Source organism: Pinus tabuliformis, chromosome 2_2, assembly GCF_031772625.1.
Source record: "Pinus tabuliformis cultivar Carrire ecotype Pingquan chromosome 2_2, CPIR1, whole genome shotgun sequence".
Classification (NCBI taxonomy): Eukaryota; Viridiplantae; Streptophyta; class Pinopsida; order Pinales; family Pinaceae; genus Pinus; species Pinus tabuliformis.
In genome coordinates, this window is record NC_142300.1 from 142,033,314 (window position 1) to 142,055,406 (window position 22,093).

Genomic DNA, 22,093 nt, shown 5'->3' on the forward strand with positions numbered 1-22,093 from the left:
CAGTGACCGTCACCATTTCATATCAACAACAACGATTTATGATTACAGACCTTTCATGGTCATCACTATTGATGCGTATATATGGTGCCGTTCGTTGACCGTCACCATTTCATATTTTGGTGAGGGTCGAAAAATGTCACCATAAGCTCATTGGTGATGGGCAAAAGAGCCTTCGTCAACAAAAACTAATCGTCATCATTCCATATGGATATCAGGGCACGATGGAATCGAACCACCAACCAACTGCTTGTAAAGCAGATGCTCTTCCATTGAGCTAGCACCCTTTAAATAATTAGACCTTGAAACTTCATAAATTGTAAATTCAACAACTTTCAATAAATTAAAGTCTCAAAAATATTTTACTAAACAAGCAAAGCAGCATCGAAGCTGCAAGTCCCTACTTAATGGTTATGGAACTTATGAAATGTGGGTGGAGGAAAAAATAATTACATATAAGAAAATCAATATGTTAAGTTGAATACTCAATTAGAAGTGAAACTTTGAAGACATTTATAACCTATAAATGACCTATAACTAGAAAATGCACCAAATATTGCAAAAGAAATGTCAACGCATGCCTTAGTACCTTATGCCATTAAGAGAGGAACACATGCGTCAGTAACTTATGCCATTAAGAAAGGTATGCATGCCTTAGTTAAGGAGAGTGTAACATATGCATTAAAGAGAGCACAAGAGGAATTTTTTATGACATGCCTTTAATGAGTATAAAAGGAATATGTCATGTCTTTAATGAGTGCGTAAGAGAGAGTGTAACGTATCATTAAGAGAGAGAGAGAGAGAGAGAGTTGCGTAGTGCCATGTGAGTCATCAAGGAGAGAGGTGCGAAGTGATTGTGGTGATGAAGGTAAGGTGACTTGTAATTTCTTTTAATAATAATATCATAGTATCATAAAGGATAATAATTTTAATGTTAATAATATTGATGATTAAGTTGAGATTGAACTATTAGGATTGATTAATGATAAGTTATGTAATTTTCCTTCAACTATACTTGATTACCAATTGGTGCAAGGTGACTTACTATTTTTGAAAAGTCAAACTTGAAATGCTAGACATGACTTTCTATTTTAGAAAGTCACTCCAAAATTGTTAGAAATGAGATTTTATTTAAGGAAATTCATCCCTGAGCTGCCAATTTTCAACACAAAAGGTTTGTCTGGGAAATCAATCAAGCAGCAACAAGATGCTTTCCAACAATATAGAAATCAAATGAGTAGTGAACACTACCATAGAAGACAACACAATGGACCAACATAGAGGTGAATTGATAGGCCCTCGCCCCCATACAAAGATAAAGTTGAAAGTTTCCAACCATCTAACTCATGACTTCTGAGAACAAATGTCAACTATTCAAAGGCAACCTGGGTTGGACCATAAATGTGCCCACCTGCCAACTGATGAGCCACCACAAAATAGATGGGATCCTGTACCTGGCACAATAATGACCTTCCGCCTCCTCTCGGTTTAGTGGCCTTAGGGTCAAAGATTCTGTGGGAAGACTTTGCCTTGTATGTAATGTTGATGGCACTCTGGTGGTTTTAACTTTTGGTATCCACCATGAATGGGGGTAAAACTATTCTAACAACCTTTTGAACTTTGTGGTACTTAGCCAATTCAGATATTAATAATATTCTGGTCTAGGTTCCTATGGTGGTCGGTGTTTTTATAATTTTGAAGGTCAGCTTGTTCTTGGCAGTGTTCCCTTAGCCACCCCTTTTTATGTAATATGCTTTGCACAATATTGTTTATATAAAAATAAACTGAAGTATATTTCAATCAAAAAAGGTTGTGAACAGCCAATCAATAGCAAACCAATGTACACGTTTTCTCATAGACATATTATATAGTTGTTGTATTGAATTTTATCTGGTATAAATGGAGTTTTAATGTATTTCCTGTTCTAAATGAAGCTGACCAAGGCTAAACTAATGTACCAGTTACATTTTTATACACAATTTTCTCTATTAGGGTTCTGTAATGCAATGTTTAGATATTTCTACCTACTTGTTTGCCAACTCAAGAAAATCAGATTCATATATTCATTATTTAAGGCAGAGAACAAATATACAAACTGCATGATTTGGTTTTCGTTTATACTACATTCTGGACATTCTAGCAAAACTCCATGCCTTATATTGCCACTACAAATCATAAACAGTTAAGGAGTATTTACTGTTACCGGTTTCAGATTTTCACTCCTCTATAGTACATTTTTTATAATCAAAGTTAAGTTCTTTGCTGATTTAAAGCCGGAGCAAACAGAATACATTTTATCCAAACTAAGATATGTAAGCATAGCAAGTGTCCTTTCACAACCCATGACCAATAGGGAAGGAGACTCACATGTTACTATCGTTGGCAACAAGTGTGTTCATATTCCCTGCAACATCAGTAAAATAGGGAGTTCCATGCTGAAGAGATGTTGAAACATTGATTTTTTTATGACGTTTGCTGCAATGAAAAGGAGTCAAAGTAATTAAATCACACTGCTAAATCTTGTTTCACAGGGTAAACCAATCAGTTGTAAAGAAACATGAAAGTCCTCATTATACTTCTGAAACTGTAACAGACTAAATTTACCCAGCCTTAATCGGTTTCATCGTTCTTGTAGTAACTGGAGAAGAGGAGCTTTTCCAGCAGCTTCCTGTACAGCATCAAACTCATTGCTATCCATCCCAGCTCTCAACTCAGCTAGTTTTCTCTGTCAAAAAGAATGAAAAGAGTTAACCAAGATTCTGGTCCGGATTGATGTGCTAAAGCCACAATTCCACAGAGTTGCACACTAGGTGCAGTCTACTTGCAACAATACAAGAATTGACTAGGGAAAATACTCAACGAGGCAGAAGACCCAAGGGTTTGACTCGGAGAGGAAGAAAAACTTGGCAAGTATGAAAACATGACAAAATGTTGCAATTATTGATGTAATCCATACATGTGGCCACGACCCATTCATATGTATTATTGTGGACTTGTAATTATGGCCAAGGCCATATTCTTTACTCTTTTATCGTATTACAAGATATGGTTAAAGCCAACCTAGTAAAAATTGATATGTAGATTCAATAACCCTCTTGGTGTGTGTACCCTCGTTTTGTGGGCCCATGACCTCCTCTTGAAGGGATACCTCACCTGTGTGTTGATTTTTGGTAGCATTGGATGTGCTCTAGCCATGAAAATTGGTGGAGAGGCTAAGGCACATGAAATCTCCAAGACCCAGAAATCGTTTGGGAAAATTCCACCTAGATGGAGAGATATTAAAATAATTAATATTTTTAATGAGACCCTAAGTCTAAACATAAGAAAATTAAAATATAAATGTGTATTAATATAATATGGGTGAGAAAGTTCTAAATAATGAGGATCAAGCCAAATCTAATCTTAGCTGTTGATTAGGACTTAATCTCAGCCGTTGAATCTTCAACAGGAAAAGTATAAGAGGAGGCTTGCGGGTCAATTGGAGACACACCAAGTTGATCAAGAATTTGATTTTCTGGGGCAGGGTTTGCTAAGAAATCGAGTTAGTGATCTATTGCAACGAGGGGCAGTTCGGCAGAAGGCCGAGAATACATATCAGAGAGGCAGAGAAAGTGCTAGAGAGACAGCGCAAAGACTTCGAAGGCTGACGCAGAGGCAACCAGGACTGACGAGAGGTTGAGTGGGCCAGCGCAGAAGATGCAAAGGACTGAGAGCTGACGCAAAAGGCCAAGAGGCTGACACAGAGGTAGCAAACGCTGCACAGAGGCTAGCAGAGCTGACGCTGGGCTGAAGAGGCAACATTGAGGAATTCTCATGGGGCAGACTGGGAGCTGACAGGCAAATGCAGAGCCATAGAGGGTGACACAGTCCCTAGAGGGTGACGCAGTTCCAGAGAGAAGCTTGGAGTAGCGTTCGCTGTCCAACTAAGGAACTGTCGAAGTTATTGTGGGATCAGTCATCCGGTTGCTGATCAATCATCCGGTTGCTAATCAGCCGGAATATCTGTCTCCAAGGAGAGGTACTTCTGCCAAGGAAAATCTCTAAAGGGTGAGCCATTTCTGGCACCCTAGTTGTATTCAGAAGCTGCATAATAATAAAACCCTCATATCTGTTGCACCGGTTTTCCCACATTGGGTTTTTCCAGGGACGATTGTCCAAAAATATCAGTGTCCCTTGTGTGATTGTCTCAGTTATTTCAGTTGTTGATTTGTATATGTGTGAACGTTGCATTTGTGTTTATTTCGGTATTTATGTTAATAAATAACTTCTTAATGGAATAAACAAGTAGGAGATAATAAACCAGATAATGCAGTAGGGATTTCTAATGTGTCAGAATTAGAAATTTCCACATGGTATCAGAGCATTGCAGATCACAGGAGAACTGAAGATGCCAACTGGAGAAATCTGAAGAATTTTGAGCAGAAGCAGTTGTCTCGAGAGACAACGTTGTTCCAGAGCAGAAGCAGCAAGAGAGGAAGTACGCAGAGCCTGCGTCATCATTTCGAGCCAGGAGGAGGGTCAGCGCAGAGGCAGAGGGGCAAATAAGACCTACGCAGTGCCCAGTCATCTTTCTCAGCCAGGAAGGATCGACGTTGTGGCCATGAGGAGCAGATTCAGCCTTTATCGAGATTGCACAAAGTCTGAAAGGCTCAGTTTCTTTGGTTGTCGGGGCTTGGGGAACTGTGGGCAGATTGTGATTTGAGGAGCTGGTGGGACGTTGTTTTTGTCAAAGCATAACAGTGTCTAAGGAGGCGGGACCAAGGTAGAGGGAGTCACTACCTCAACGGATTTCTAGCCAAGGAATCTAGATCCAAGTTGCAGTTGCAAGGAGGATTGGAGAGGAGCGGTTCGACAGTTGGCCTGAGGATTTCCAGTAGGGAAATCAAGACTCAGAGGGAGTCCAGAAGAGGAGCTGATATGGCAGTGAACGGACTAAGGGATCAGGACAGGTTGGACGGGGTTTCCAACTTTGTCATCTGGAAGGCCAGGATCCTGGCAGTCCTAGATCGACATCACATTAAGGACTATGCCTTGAAAACCGTGGCTATCCCAGTTGACCCAGCTAAGAACAAGAAGTATGAGGATGCAATGGCAACGACGAAGTGCATGATCCTAGAAGAGGTCAAAGATCATGTCATACCACATATTGTTGAAAAGAACACAGTAAAGGAGATGTGGGACACCTTGACTACCTTATACTAGGGCTCTTCTATACAACGGAAGATGCTATTGGAGAATCAATTGTGGTCATATCAGATGCAGAAGGGAGAGCTGATAGATCCATTCCTTCTCAGGTTGCAGGAGATTCGCAACCAAATTACTTCCGTGCGGTCTACATTGGATCTAGAATTTATGGTCAGGACTGCCCTGAATGCAGTCTCCGAGGAGTGGGAGACATTTGTCCAAAGTATTTTGGGTAGGGCTACTCTTCCCGGTTGGGAGGAGATGTGGGTAGCTCTTCGCCAGGAGGAGATCAGGAGGATGACCAAGGCGGGGAGTAGTGGCAAGGGAGGTCGAATAAAGAAAGAGGAGGAGGAGGATGCGCCTCTAGCATCTGCCAGACAACAAGGGAAGAGGAAGAAGAAGGAAATCTCCAAGGTTAAGTGCTTCCATTGTGGGGAGTTGGGACATTATGCATCCCAATGTCCCAAGAAGAAAAACAAGGGAGAGGCTTCTGATTCAAAGGTAGCTCCAGCTAAGGCAGAGAAAGAGGTCGAGACTGATGACGATTGTGCCATGAGTGCTCATGCGCCTCTAGAGAAGAGGTGGAGAGATATCGAGTTGTAGTCAGGAGGACTACATACTAGGGGCAGGATCCTTGAGGTGCCCAAATTCCTCTTCTTTACTGCCTCAAGCTTCAGCAAATTATGATCCTGACACCTTTGCAGAAGCTTCAAGCCATCTAGATTAGAACGCAGCTATGAATGAAGAATATCGTTCACTATTGGCAAATGATACATGGGACCTTGTTCCTCTTCCAAAGGGACGAAAACTTGTTAGATGCAAATGGGTTTACAAGACCAAGTTTGAACCAGATGGAAAAGTTGATAAACATAAAGCTCGTCTTGTTGCTAAGAGTTTTTCACAAGTTGAAGCCATTGACTATACTGAGACCTTCTCCCCTGTTGCCAAAATGAACTCTATCTACCTTGTTCTTTCCCTTGCTGCCTCTTTCAAATGGGAAGTCCATCAGATGGATGTTAAATCCGCTTTCTTGCATGGGGGCTTGCATGAAGAAATCTATATGGAACAACCTCCCGGCATTATACAAACAGACTCCAACCTTGTATGTCGGCTTAAGAAATCCCTTTATGGTCTCAAGCAAGCCCCTCGAGCTTGGTATGCTAAAATGGATAGCTTTCTTTTAGATACTGGATTTTCTAGGTGTCATTTTGACAATACTGTCTACACCAAGAAAGTGGGTAAGTCTCTTATCATTCTTGTTCTTTATGTTGATGATCTTATCATTACTAGTAGTGATCCCAACCTTATAAACCATGTGAAGTCCAGCCTTAAAAAGAAGTTTGAAATGACAGACTTAGGACACTTGCATTATTTTCTTGGTCTTCAAGTCTTGCAATCCAAAGAGCTATTTCCCTTTCCCAGTCCAAGTATGCTTGTGATCTTCTACGCCACTTTCACATGGAAGACTGTAAGCCAACCCCTTCTCCCTTTCAGTTTGAAGCCAAACTTTCAATCACTTGTACTTCCCCTGAAGTTGATGTTACCTTATACTGTCAGCTTGTTGGCAAAATTTGTATCTGACCCATACTCATCCTGACCTTTCCTTTGTTGTTGGCCTTGTTGCTCGGTTTATGCAAAACCCACATGAAAGTCATTGGAAAGCAGTTAAAAGAATACTTCGTTATGTTCGAGGTATAGTCCAGTTTTGGGTTCATTACAGTGCAGAAGCATCTCCTCTATTGGTTGGTTTCACTGATTTTGATTGGGCTATGACCTTGATGATTGGAAGTCTACTGCGGGTTATGCCTTCACTCTTGGTTCTGGACCTATTACATGGGCTTGCAAGAAACAAAGTGCCATTTCTCTTTCTTCAGTAGAAGCAGAGTATCGTGGCGCGGTTGAAGCTAGTAAGGAAGCCCTATGGCTTCATTAGATCCTATCAGAGTTTGGTTTTCAGTAGCAGCATCCGACTACACTTTGCTGTGATAATCAAAGTGCCATTCAACTATGCAAAGATCCAGTCCAACATCAGTGCAGCAAACACATTGAACTACACATGCACTTCATCAGAAAGCTCATTCATGACCATGTTCTTGAAGTGCAATAGTGTTCAACCAATGATCAAGTTGCAAACATCTTTGTTGAAATTTGGTACCGGAGGATAGGTGGTTCCCTAAGGCTTTGATCTTTGGCCTAGGGAAAAGTGTCCAAAAGAATTTAATTTTTCTCCTAAAGTGACTTTATAATTTTTATAAAGTCAAATCTAATTTAAAAGTGACTTTAAGTGATAAAGTTACTAAAGTCTAATTTTAAAGTGACTTTAATAAAGTCAATGTAAAATTAGAAAGGAAAAGTGACTTTGGAAATAAATGACTAAGTGGGTCTTTATTAAAGTGGTGTGAATTAAAAAAATAGAAAGTGAGATTTAAGTGAGCATTTAATCTCAGCCCTAGATCTCAATCTATTTCAGCCATTGGATTTAGGGATCACCCAAAAGTCACTTAGAGTTAGATTAAAGGAGGAAAAGGAGGAAAAGGTCATTCATTCTTTCATGAGCAGATTGGGAGAAGGAGAGCAAGAGAGCAAGGGAGATTTCTGGACAGGGAGGAGAAGGAGGCAGCAGCTTGGCACACATTCCAAGGCAGCATTCCAACAAGTCCATACAGTTGAGTTAGCATACAGTGAAAGGAAGATTTTTGGGCACAATTTTCAAGGAGGTCGTACAGCAACTTGCACAGAAATCGAGGAGCAGAAATCTGAGTTTGCTGGCACGATTTTCAAGGAGGCCGTACAACAGTTTTCGGCACAGAAATCGAGGAAATCGTACAGCAGAATTTTTGGCAGCTTGCACGATTTTCTAGGCAGGCCGTACAACAGAATTTAAGGCTGAAAATTGGCACAGAAATCGAGGAGGACGTACAACATTTATTGCTGTTTGCAAGTTTTTCCAGTTGGCTGTGAGGCACGAAAAACGAGATAAGTTGTAAAAGTTTACTTGCTGATTTTTTGCTGAATATTTCTCACTGTAAAAAGCATTTTTCAGAAATAAGGAGCTCCTGAACAGGTTTTCCCCAAGAGTTGTAGGGGGTTTTTCCAGGGTCACCTTGACCAAAAATTACTGTGTTTAAATGTGTTGAATGGCTGTTTATATGTGCTGATTTTTATATTTCTGCATTTTCCAGCATTCTGTAAAATTTCCAGAATTTGTGTTTTCAACAAAATTTATTTTTCAATTGTTGAATGTATGGATATGGGAAAGGGCATTTAACTATTATGGGAGAAATAACGTGAAACTGAAAACTGGGGTGGGAAATCAGAAATTTTTACATGGTATCAGAGCTTGAGTGCTGAAGTGCAGTTTGGGACAGCAAGGAGGAAAATTACAGCCTGCTGATTTTTCACTTAGAAAATTCCAGCAAGCTGATTTTTCACTCAGAAAATTCCAGCAAGCTGATTTTTCACAAACAACAGTTTTATCTTTACTACAGTAGTGCTATTTTTCAGTTGTAGGACAACAAGATGTCATTGGGATTGAGGGTGGAGGATAGGTTGGATGGGCATTCCAATTACAGTGTTTGGAAGGAGAGAATGCAGAGTATCTTTGAGGAGGCAGAAGTCTGGGACATCATGGTGCATACCGCACAGAACCCTGTTGTTGTGCCTACTGATGCCACTCAGTTGGCTGATTATAATAAAAAGAACAACAAGGGTAAAAGACTGATTCTAGACGGAGTCAAAGACCATTGCATTCCTCATGTGAGAGGAAAGAGCAATGCCCATGAGATGTGGACAACATTGTCCAATCTCTACCAGAGTACCAATGAGAACTGGAAAATGGTCCTGAAGGAGAAGCTGAAGACCATTAAGATGGGTAATGATAGTGCAGCTGGATATCTCACAAAGATTACTAATGTGAGAGATGAGTTGGCAGCAGTTGGAGAGGTCATTCCACCCACTGAGTTGGTGCGGATTGCAGTGAATGGCCTCCCCCGTTCATGGATGAACTTTGCTGATGGGGTTTGTGCACGTGAGACCCTTCCCACATGGGAGAGGTTTTGGGATGATTGCATTCAGACAAAGATCAGGAAAGGTCAGCTTGGGGCAGCCAAGCCAGTTGAGTAGGATGAGGATGTAGCACTGTTGGCAGGAGGCAAGAAAGGCAAAGGGAAGAAGCAAGCTTCCACAAGCAATGGTGGGGGCAAAGGCAAAGGTAAAGGTAAACAGGGCAACACACAAAAGGACTATTCCAAGGTGAAGTGTTGGAATTGTCAAAAGATGGGACACTATGCAGTTGAGTGTCCGGAGAAGAAGAAGAAGGGGAAGGACCAGAGCTTGGCAGCTTCAACAGAGGTTGAGGACTTTGCAGGTCATTTTGACCGGGAGTTTGCGTTCACTGCGTATGAGTCCTCTAGTGCAGGATCACCTGCCACACAGGTTCAGAGGGAGCATGCTTTTCCCTCGATTAGCGGAGCATCTTCGGGTATCTGGTATGTGGATAGTGGGGCTTCACGTCACATGACAGGAGTCTGTGAGTACTTCTCAGAGCTTTCAGAGAGTGGCACTGATATAGAGGTAGTACTCGGTGATGACAGAGTTGTTAGAGCAGTCGGGGTGGGGACACTGACATTTCAGAGGGAGTCCAAACCTCCCTTGAAGGTGTCAGATGTTCTTTATGTGCCAGGGATGAAGAAGAACCTCATATCCGTCTCAGCTTTGGAGGACAGAGGATATGAGGTACTGTTCAGGGGAGGACAGGTGTTGATGTATCCCAGGGGCACTCCAGCTGATTCAGCTAGAGTAGTAGGTGTACGTCATGCAAAGGTGTACAAGTTTGCATTCCAGCCCCTTTTGGCATTGAGCAGTAGTACCGACAGCAGAGCTAGCAGTTCTGAGCTGTGTGAGATTTGGCACCGCAGGATGGGGCATATGTATCATGGAGCCTTGAGGACCTTGCGGGAGATCACTACAGGTGTGCTAGATTTCAGTACTGATCACTTTGATACTTGCAGAGGATGTGCGATGGGCAAGTTTGCCAAATCCCCTTTTCCCAGCAATGACAGTAGAGCGACTGGGATACTTGATTTGATTCATTCCGATGTGAGCGGTCGGATGTCTCATGTTTCCTTGAGTGGATATGAGTACTATGTTTTATTCATTGATGATCACTCCAGGAGGACCTGGATTTATTTCTTGAAGACCAAGAGTGAGGTCTTCAAGCGGTTTCAGGAGTTTAGAGCTCTTGTGGAGACACAAACAGGTTGGAAGATCAAGTCCCTGAGGTCGAACAATGGGGGAGAGTACACCCTTGGAGAGTTTGTTGACTATTGTGCGGAGGTAGGCATTAGGAGGGAGTTCACTGTTCCTTACAACCGCCAGCAGAACGGGGTTGCGGAGAGGAAGAACAGATCCATCGTAGGGGCTGCCAAAGCCATGTTACATGATCAGGGGTTGCCATTGTTCTTGTGGTCAGAGGCCTGCAACACAACTGTTTATTTGCAGAACAGGAGTCCGCATCGTGCCTTGGGGCACATGACTCCGGAGGAGGCTTTTTCTGGGAAGAAGCCTGATATTGGTCATCTTCGTATCTTTGGGTGCATTACATACTCCTACATACCCAAGGAGAAGAGGACCAAACTAGAGCCCACTGCAGAGAAGGGTATCTTTGTGGGCTACAGTGAGACCTCAAAGGCCTTTCGGATTTACATTCCTGCACAGAGGAAAGTTGTTGTCAGGCAGGATGTGAAGTTCGAGGAGGACAGGGCCTTTAGGAGGTCACGGGAGTTAGAGTATCTGGATCAGCCAGACCCTCAGCAGCAGTTGAGTCAGTCGCAGGGATTCAGTGGGCAGGGATCAGGAGGATCCGGAGGTACATCTATGAAGATGTCAGGTCTGTCAGTGAGCAATGGCTCACCGACCAAGAGGGGTGGTGCTCCGGGCAGCATGCAGAGCAGTTCACTAGGGAGTCCACTGATGGACAGTTCACACGGTACCTTAGCTTCTACAGGTTCAGGTGCAGGCAGGAGGACAGCAGACAGACAGTCAGGAGTTCAGGCTCCTGATGATGATGGGGAGGAGGAGTTTCATTCTCCTATGGGAGAAGTGCACTCAGGGAAGAGGAAGCCCAAGTGGCTTTAGGACACCTTGAGAGATACCACATCTGTTGCTGAGCCTAAGAGGCCGGTCAGAGAGAGTAGACCACCTGAGAGGTTTTGTAGCTATATGGCAATGGTTACCAACATCCTTGACTCTGAGCCTTCTAGCTATGAGGAGGCAGCTAGCCAGCAGGTCTGGAGAGAGGCCATGCAGGAGGAATATTCTTCTATCATGAAGAATGATGTTTGGGAGGTGGTGCCGAGGCCTGAGGGCAAATCCGTGGTTACCTCCAGATGGCTTTACAAGGTAAAGCATGCTGCAGATGGTAGCATTGAGAAATTCAAAGCGAGGTTTGTGGCTAGAGGGTTCTCCCAGGTAGAGGGAGTTGATTATGAGGAGACCTTCGCTCCCATGGCTCGATATACTTCGATCCACTCCATTATATCGATAGCAACAGAGATGGGTTGGAAGATCCACCAGATGGATGTGAAGACTGCATTTCTCAATGGCTTCATACAGGAGGAGGTGTACATTGAGCAGCCACAGGGCTTTGAGGTGCATGGGAAGGAGTCCCATGTGTGCAGACTGAAGAAGGCCCTTTATGGCCTGAAGCAAGCTCCCAGAGCTTGGTACTCCAGGATAGATACATACTTGCAAGGGATGGGTTTCACAAAGAGTGAGGTAGATCCGAACCTTTACTATATTGTGATAGGTGAGGAGCCTCTCATTTTGGTGCTATATGTGGATGACTTAGTCATTACAGGTGCAGAGAGACTCATAGAGCACTGCAAGAGAGATTTTGCGGCGGAGTTTGAGATGAAGGACATCGGCTTGATGCATTACTTTTTGGGTTTGGAGGTGTGGCAGGAAGAGGGGCATTTCTTCCTGGGGCAGGGGAAGTATATTGTGGACATCCTTGGCAGATTCCACATGGAGGATTTTAGACCCATGTCGACACCGATGACCACCAACTGGAAGAAGCTTCATGCTTCGGATTCCGAGTTGGTGGATCCCACATTGTACAAGCAATTGATTGGTTCCTTGATGTATTTGGTCAACACTAGACCAGATATTTGTTTTGCAGTCAACACGATGAGTCAGTTTATGTGTGAACCTAGGAAGGTTCACTGGGTGGCTGCAAAACACATTTTGCGGTACTTGCAGGGGACAGTGGATTATGGTCTGGACTACAGGCAGGGGGATGGAGTGAGATTGGCGGGTTATACTAATTCTGATTGGGCAGGTTGTGCTTCTGATAGGAAGAGTACTTCAGGGTGCTGTTTTGGGTTGGGTTCAGCAGTATTGTCATGGTTCAGCCGGAAGCAGTAGTCAGTAGCATTGAGTTCAGCGGAAGCAGAGTATATCGCAGCCAGTCTAGCTAGTTGTGAGGCCATCTGGCTTCGCAAGATGTTGTTTGGCTTATTTGGTCAGCCGTTGAGACCTTCAGTGATTTACTGTGATAATCAGAGTTGCATTAAACTCACGGAGAATCCAGTATTTCATGACAGGTCAAAGCATATCGGGATCAAATATCATTTCATCCGAGACTATGTTCAGAAGGGAGTTGTGAAGCTTGAGTATATTCCCATTGATGAGTAGGTTGTAGATATTCTTACCAAAGCCTTACCACGGGGCAAGCATGTCTACTTCAGAGACAAGATGGGTGTGGTGAGGAACACCTTCCTCGGTAAGAGGGAGTGTTCAAATTTGGTACCGGAGGACAGGTGGTTCCCTAAGGCTTTGATCTTTGGCCTAGGGAAAAGTGTCCAAAAGAATTTAAGTTTTCTCCTAAAGTGACTTTATAATTTTTATAAAGTCAAATCTAATTTAAAAGTGACTTTAAGTGATAAAGTTACTAAAGTCTAATTTTAAAGTGACTTTGGTAATAAATGACTAAGTGGGTCTTTATTAAAGTGGGGTGAATTAAAAAAATAGAAAGTGAGATTTAAATGAGCATTTAATCTCAGCCCTAGATCTCAATCTATTTCAGCCATTGGATTTAGGGATCACCCAAAAGTCAATTAGGGTTAGATTAAAGGAGGAAAAGGAGGAAAAGGTCATTCATTCTTTCATGAGCAGATTGGGAGAAAGAGAGCAAGAGAGCAAGGGAGATTTCTGGACAGGGAGGAGAAGGAGGCAGTAGCTTGGCACACATTCCAAGGCAGCATTCCAGCAAGTCCATACAGCTGAGTTAGCATACAGTGAAAGGCAGATTTTTGGGCACGATTTTCAAGGAGGCCGTACAACAGTTTGCACAGAAATCGAGGAGCAGAAATCTGAGTTTGCTGGCACGATTTTCAAGGAGGCTGTACAATAGATTTTCAAGGAGGTCGTACAACAGTTTTCGGCACAGAAATCGAGGAAATCGTACAACAGAATTTCTGGCAGCTTGCATGATTTTCTAGGCAGGCCGTACAGTAGAATTTAAGGCTGAAAATTGGCACAAAAATCGAGGAGGACGTACAACATTTATTGCTGTTCAGATTTTGTTGTTTGCAAGTTTTTCCAGTTGGCTATGAGGCACGGAAAATGAGATAAGTTGTAAAAGTTTACTTGCTGATTTTTTGTTGAATATTTCTCACTGTAAAAAGTATTTTTCAGAAATAAGAAGGAGCTCTTGAACTGGTTTTCCCCAAGGGTTGTAGGGGGTTTTTCCAGGGTCACCTTGACCAAAAATTACTGTGTTTAAATGTGTTGAATGGCTGTTTATATGTGCTGATTTTTATATTTCTGCATTTTCCAGCATTCTGTAAAATTTACAGAATTTGTGTTTTCAGCAAAATTTATTTTTCAGTTGTTGAATGTATGGATATGGGAAAGGGCATTTAACTATTATGGGAGAAATAAGGTGAAACTGAAAACCGGGGTGGGAAATCAGAAATTTTAACAATCTTTACAAAGGCTCTCACAGAGGCAAAGTTTACTGAACTTCGATTTATGGTTGGAGTTCAGGAAGTTGTCACTAAGGGGGGATAGGCTCTAATGACTCCTTCCTTCTATTGTGTCATCTTTGCACATCCTTCAATCCTATTCCAAGTTGTTCTTAAGGGAGGATGTTAGGATATTCCGACACATAGGAAATAATTAAGTATAACTTGGTCTAGTGTATAGTTAGGTAAAGTGTGTTTCTTTAGTATGTACTTTTAGTAACTCACAATCTAACGGTCACAATATGTTCTAGACATGAAGTGATCCGACGTTTCATTTTCTCTTAGGTATTACCGACACTTGATTTGTGGCTTAACACCCGATTGGTCCATGATCTCTATTTAAAGAGCATGGAGGGTCATTTGTTAAGCTTATGTAAATTTTCTTTCTTTTACATTAATAAATTGCCTAAAGTGGCGCGTTGGCTCAGGTCGTCGACTGTTTCCCTCTTTGAGGGTTTTAACCACATCAAGAATACTGGTGTACTGATCTGTGATTTGTTTATGAACGATGTCCTTTAGTGTTCTATCTAAGGAACCTACCTTGTAAATTCCTATAAATCTACTAGTGGAAGAGTTTGACTGGGTTTTCCCCTAATAGGGATTTTTCCCTCGCTAAGTACCTACATCTGGTGTTCATTGTGTATGATCTTCATGTTTGTGGCATTTATTTGATGATGAGAACACTAATATAATCAACAAAACATAAATATAATATCACAAGTAAATGTCAAGTAAGAGAAATCAAGAATGAATGTTGCCCTAATGGACTTCTCAACATGGTATCAGAGTTAAGGACAAGAGGACAAGGTAGCAAGAAGATCACTTATGAGTTAAAGAAAAAAGTTTCAAGCCTACCTTTGAAAACTGAATCATCTAGACTAATATGGCACATTTCTGGGCATGATCATATTTTTACTATTAGGTCGCAGACCTGGCTAATTAGGCTGTTGACCAGAACTTGAAGACAACCTTTTTGAGAAGCTGAAAATCTAATCTACAAAATCTAGATCAAACTGAATTCTCTATGAAAGAGATCGAACCTTTGTGTACAAATTAAGGTCTGAAATAAAAGGTTTGAAGTCCTAATACTAAAGTTTGAAGTCATTCAAAGTTCTGGGCAAATAGTCTATCAAGCTAGCAAAGAAAAGAAGTCAAGACAGATCTAAGTAGAAGCTTCTTCTATTTGAAAAGATTTTTTATAATACTACAATCACTGTAATAAGGAGCCGAGCATCGTTTTGAAAACCTAATTAGCTACTCAAGGCTATGTTCATTAAAAGAAAAAGGTGAAGTTCAGTAAGAATCAAAATTTACCTCATGTCACAAAAGTTTTGTGGTGACCGAATCATACTATGAAAAAAAGTCTACTTAAGGTCAATCTTTTTAGAGACATTATAAGCTTATTAAATCCAAAATCACTTCAATCTTTGAGGAAGACACAATCCATAAAGAAAAGAGCGAATACTTGTGCATATATATAAAAAGCAAGTCTTTTGTACTAAAATCTGGGCATATACATATAAAGACCGAGATCTATCAGTATCACTGAAGTCAGTTTTTAAGTAGAATGAGTATACATCGATTTATGATAAAGTCTGTAGCAACCTTTCTATATAACAAGATCAAGTCCGCTTTCTTCTGGCACAAAGACAGTGAAGAAAGAATAATGTTTATAGTCAATCATTGTAAGGAAGATGTCGTTAAGCAAGTTTAGTATCTCAGTCTTAAAGAAGGAAGCAATTTATATCGGTATGAGTAGAAGTAGCATCTAGTATTTTGGGACCAAATTGATGTCCTCATCCATCTCAAGTAAGCATTTATATTACTATTTATGCTTTTGTCATCTAATATTTTCTTTTCAGTTTGCAAGGAGAGGAATAAGCTCAATGGAACATCAATCATTCAATCATGAAAGACAAGGGTATGTTACCTTGAGGTATGTGTAGTATGTTAAAGTCTAATGACTGAAAGGTTTAGGGTTTGTAAGTTCTCAGTGTATCTAGGGATTGTAAAACCCTAGATAGTTCATATGAAAACCCTCCCTTTACTTATAAAACCCTATCTCATAATGTATAGGGTTTACGGCAATCCTTGGCAGGAATGAAATTGAATGATGTCTAAACTTTGAATTTACTCTCTCTTAAAAATAATGGAAACACTACATAATCATCTGTTAAATTGGCAACTAGGGCCAAATTCCACCTTAGGACAACTCATATGATGGAGATGATTATTGCATTGGATTCCCCTTTTCGAGAGGTCCAATTTTGATATAAAGATCATCTCATTTTGACAAGAAAAAGTGAAATTTTGAATTTATTCTCTCTCATGCAAAAATTGTCAAGGTCGGCCTCAGTCAAATGTAGGCTCAAGAAGTCCAATGGATGTGTCTCCTCACCCTGAACGAATTATATAAATAGGAGTGACCTCTCTCCTCATTTGGACATCACTCATCACATCATTTCATCTCTCTCTCTTCTCTTGATTGGTTTGTACAGCTTGGGCAACCTCTCTCTCTTCTTTGCACGTGTGGCAGGAGGCCGAAAATTTCAGGAAAGGACAGCCGAAATTTCAGAGAATCAAACCTGCATTGACCAGTGTTGAACAACCTGATTTAACCAAGTTTGACTTCGGTTTTCAAGGCAGAATTCCGATTTTTCTATGCCGAGTTGTTGGGCACAGAAACCGAGGTGTTTTGGGCAAGTTGACCAAAGTTGACTTCAGTGTTGATTTCAGATTTGACCGCATAAATTACAGCAATGTTTCTCTCTCCTTTGACTAGGTTTGAAAAAACTGTTTTGGGATGACTTTGACTCTCTTTGAAGGACGAATTGGACTACTATTGACCGAGATTCTTGGAGGACGTTTTGGTATTGATTTGACCAATGTTGAATTTCTAGTTAGGGCTACAGTTTACTGCTACTGACTTCTGATTTAGACAGGGTTGTTTTGACAATGTATTGTATTGGGTAAGTGAATTTGATCGATGTACTCTCTCTCTCTACTGAACTATCGAATAATAATAAGAAGATTTGATCAAAGGGTTTTCCCTGGGTTTTTCTTTGGCATCCACCAAATCTTGTGTCCTCTTGTTTTGGCTTGTCTTCTGCACATCTTTTTATGTTCTATGATCTATTTGCATTTACTATCAATGTTGTAGTGCCCACTCTAGTTTCCTGACCCGGATACGACATTATCTTAGACACTCTATTCTTCGAGGACCTCAGATTGAGGATCTGGACCCATGACACTATTATTAGCGATTGAGATATTCATGGTTGTGATGTTTATGAATGCTTTCCATTGATATTATGGTAGCATGAATGGTTATGTATCTTATCTATCAGTATTCTGATGATTGCAATATTAATAGATAAGTTGGTCTCTATTTGAAATTATGATGAGGGTAGTAAAGAATATGTATGCGCTCTACTAAAAGCATAATGAGGATAAATTTTATGGAGAGGTATATTTCTACGATGTTACGATGTGATAGCTTAATGAATATGTATGTTTCCATTGATGATTATTGATAATAGCCATGAGGGATGTGTCCCCTATGTTACCCACTTCCTTTAGTTCAGACTTACAATGGACAATGATGTGAATGACCAGGAATTGTTAATGATGCTATTATGATAAATGACTAACATTAAGAAACCGTGTTACTGATGATTATTGAGTATGGCAGGAAACCATCAGAGGCACTTGCATATGACATGTCGATGACACCTGGTTTGATGAAAATTTATATTACTTTATCTTTGAAAGTCTAAGTCGATCTTGGAATCTGCCATATATGTTTAACTATATTCTGATGATATATTAATGGTTGCAGGCACAGATTAGTTGCTTGACCGAATGACTCACATATGGGTGATGGGGTTGTACAAGTGGATGGAACTACATGGGAGGGGTGGGACAGAGTCCCTGATCTCAACCACTAGCACTCCCGCCGTGACTTGGGCTGGAAGGGTTGAAACACCTTCGCCTTGAAGATCACGATGCCATGAGGGCAGGTTCCAAAGTTGGTTCGCTCATGAGGACTTTACCGGGGGGCGCGGATCAAGGCGGATTCCTTGATCCCCGACACCATTAGTCTCACTATAGCAGGCAACATAAGAGATGACAGTGGTCTATGACATTGCACTATACTTTCCCCTCGTAATCACTGGATGCTTGAAGGGCAAGTGGTGTGGCACCCTTGGAACTTCAGGGGAATTTCTTGAAGGGCACGACCAACTTGGCACCCTTGGCATCACAAATAAACTATTAGGTGTGGCACCCTTGGAACTTCTAGGGAAGTTCTTGAAGGGCACAACCAAACTGGCACCCTTGACATCACAAATAAGCTATTAGGTGTGGCACCCTTGGAACTTCTAGGGAAGTTCTTGAAGGGCACAACCAAACTTGGCATCCTTGGAATCATTAAAAATAAATAATAATAAATAAATATAAGCAAGGAATGAAAACTAGGTAAATTTACATCAAGGGTAAATGATGATTAGAAACCAATGTAATTAAATCAAAAATAAAACTTGGAATAAGGAGGATCATAGGAAGAATTAAAATAAAGTACCTTAAAAACTCTACCCGTCCCATTCTGGAAAATACTAGGAAGTTTATGTGGTTTAATTAGGAAAAAGGGGAAAGACAAACATAATAGTAAGGATAAAGATTAATCCTAAACTAATTTAAACCTAATTAAAAAAAAGGGGGGGAAGGTGAATTAAAATGAGAATAATAAATTAAATTTAGAGAAATGTAGAGAAGCTCCATGTGTCAACAACCAACATAAGAATATCCATCTAGGAGATAACCTGAGTTAAATTAGGGAGTAGATTGGGGATAAAATCTTGACTCATTAATTGACTTCAAGTAATGAACACAAATTAAGGAATAAAAGGGGGGAATAAAGAGACAACTAGGAGAAGAAATAGGAATCTTGTTGAGGTGAGGAAAATATTAGTTTTAAATAAAAATTTAAGTAAATAATTTTGGGAGACCTTGATGTGAGAATGACACATGGGTGGGTGAGTAATCAAGTTATTGAATTATAACAAAATAATTAATTATGCATGACATGACAAGTGTCACCTATGAGGACTCCTATAAAAGAAGGGGCAAGCCATGGGAAAAGGGACTTTTTGGGGGAACCCTATTGTTGGATGGATGAGATGTTGTGGGAGCAGTGATTACGAAGCTATAGTGAGTTTGGTGAGGTAGAGGATTTAGAGAGGGGACTCTTGAGCCAAGGTGTGCTCTCCTCTACTAGCTAGTGCTTGTCTCCATTGTACAACCCCATTGCAGCTCGGGGGTCCGCGGGGAAGAAGAGTACCCAAGGAGTAGGCTGGGAGGTTAACCGGTGAGTCTTCGCATTTGGATCAAGTGCGTCATCATTCACTCGCGGAGGTGACCAGCTACCAGGGAATACCAGCAACAACAGAGCAAGCGGAGTCTCGCCTTCTGGTGAACGGTACACATGTATTTCATTACTGTTGATCTTAGTTTAACATATGTAAATGTTATGAGATGTTTTCCTGAAATGAGTTCCAGGAATGTGTGTGCTAAATAAATTTGAAAATTCAATGCGTTTCTTTTCTAGTTGTATTTGCTGTTAACTTTAAAAAAAAAAAAAAATGGTAATTAGTCTGAATCGTGGTCCTTACACTTGGTATCAGAGCTAAGTTAAACCCTTGAGACCTATGGGCCCATGACTAGTTTTGATTAAATTTCTACAACATTCTACCCTAAAATTTTGTATAATGTACTTTAGAACCAATGTTCTAAATGACCATATGCTAAAATGATTTGTGAACAAGACTCTGCGAATAAAAGAAGGTCCTATAGTAATGCTGTGGAGTCGGTCGACCTACAGGTTACCGTAACTATGTCTACAACTTACTTAAAGGTTAGAAGCCGTAGTACAATATTTTATGTTAGGCTTTGGAAGTCTATGATTTTTAATGCTCATCACGTTATTGTCTTTCTGCTTGCATTCAAGATTTCCCACTGGGATGCCCCTGCAAAAATAGTATTGCTTAACCTTATTACGGATTTTGTGATATGTCTGTTTTTTATCGCACCGAAAAATGAAGGCATCCGAATACGAAGAGATTCGAACCCTTCTCCTCCTGAATGATACCAACCCAAATATTTTCACTTTCGTCCAGGATCGTTTCTCTTCCGTTCCCTTGGACACCTTCATTGCCATCTCCTCACAGGAGAAATCTCGCCGCCTCCGATCAGACTACCCCAAGCTCACCAGACCCCATTTAGTTCGCCAATATGTTGCAAGGTACACTGCGGGGAAAGATGTCTTAACCCTAAGCCGGGACTCGAGACTTTCCCCTGTCTTCTCTGCAGGTTTTTGTTCGAAAATCTTCTGGGCTTAAACAAGCAGCAGATCACGCAGTGCCTTAAAGATCCACTGAGCCTTCGTGGATTTGAAAAAATTAAAATTCGAAGGATAATGTCTCCATAACCGTTACCAAATTTATTCAGGATGCTGAGAAATGCGTGGAGTCGGACCAGGTTGCTTCGCCACGGGTTGAGATGATCCGCCGAGTTACTGGACTAGAATTAGTCAAGGCCTGCGCAGACCTTGTGGCTCTACAGTGGGGTATGGAGATCCATGTGGAAATAACTAGAAGGAGATTGGACTCGAATGGTTGTGTAGGGAACGCCCTGGTGGATATGTATGCTAAATGCCAGAGAATGGATATTGCCTGCAACCATTATCATATCAACATCATACCCACTGCAGAAGCTTCGGATTCTGTGGTGGAAAAGTGGTATCCATTTGGCAAGTTCTTTTGCCAAAAAGCAGCAGCAACAGCGTTTCCAATGGATTGCATCCATTGAACGTCGTGGGCGCTCCAGTTATCCAATCCCACACACTTAGTACGAGTAATATGGGTCCCAATAGAACGGTGGATTCCATAGCAGCGATTGCAGATGAAAATCCCCAGGGTAATGGAGGTGTATCTGGGCTTTGCAGCTCCACAATCCGCACATCTAGAGTTCGATTCCTGCTTCAACAATTCTCGAAGTTTCGCTTCTGGATCGTCGGCCGTATGTCTCTTCTTCCTTTTCTCCATGGGTTTCTGCTGGAATCTGAAATCTGGCCGACCAAATTGAAGATTGTTACGCTCGATCGAGGAAAAATGAATAATTGGCCGCTCTCAAACGAAATGAAAAATCTTAATTGATGCCTTCATCGATTTTTCAAAAACACCGATAGTGAATTAGTAGGCTTAAGATGTTTTTCAGTACATTTCTTAGTATTTCATTTAATTTATGATTAACATTAGAAATTTTTTTTTTAGTATATGGCGTATTTACTTTTGAAGTAACAACTCATGTGTGGACAAGATGTTATTGGGTTTTGCTTCACATACTACAAAATTATGTTCACCATAAATCACGATTGGTGCACATCCCTTACCATATATTTAAGTTATTTTGTTGGCTGCTACAACTATAGGGTTCTTATGTGTTTAAAACAGTTGCTACAAAATCAAAACTTTGCTGCAAAGTTAGACCTGTAACAGTCTGCTGTGAAATCATACATGTAGCAGCCTACTACGAAATCAGACCTGTAACAACCTTACCTATTTGATTGAGTTGCATCGCTGCTAAAAGGATCCCAAACACCCATGCTGCTAGAAGGATTAGAAGCAGGCCAATCCCCTGTTGAATTAGCACTGATAAATGGACTCCAGTCATCAATTTGATAATTTCCTTCCTTGGAAGAATGGCTAGCACCCAGATACCCTGAACATTGTTGTTGGTTTGTGCTAGAGTCCACAGGACAAAAAAAAAGCTTTCTTTCATATTTGTCTCTGATCCACTTTTTCCACAAGATTATGTTGTACTTGGTTGTTCGG

The 22,093-nt window shown here is 41.0% G+C and overlaps 1 pseudogene; it reads left to right on the forward strand.

Moving 5' to 3' along the window:
- Window positions 1–20,296: 20,296 nt before the first annotated feature.
- LOC149191757 (uncharacterized) lies at window positions 20,297–21,068 on the forward strand (annotated as a pseudogene).
- Window positions 21,069–22,093: the final 1,025 nt, after the last annotated feature.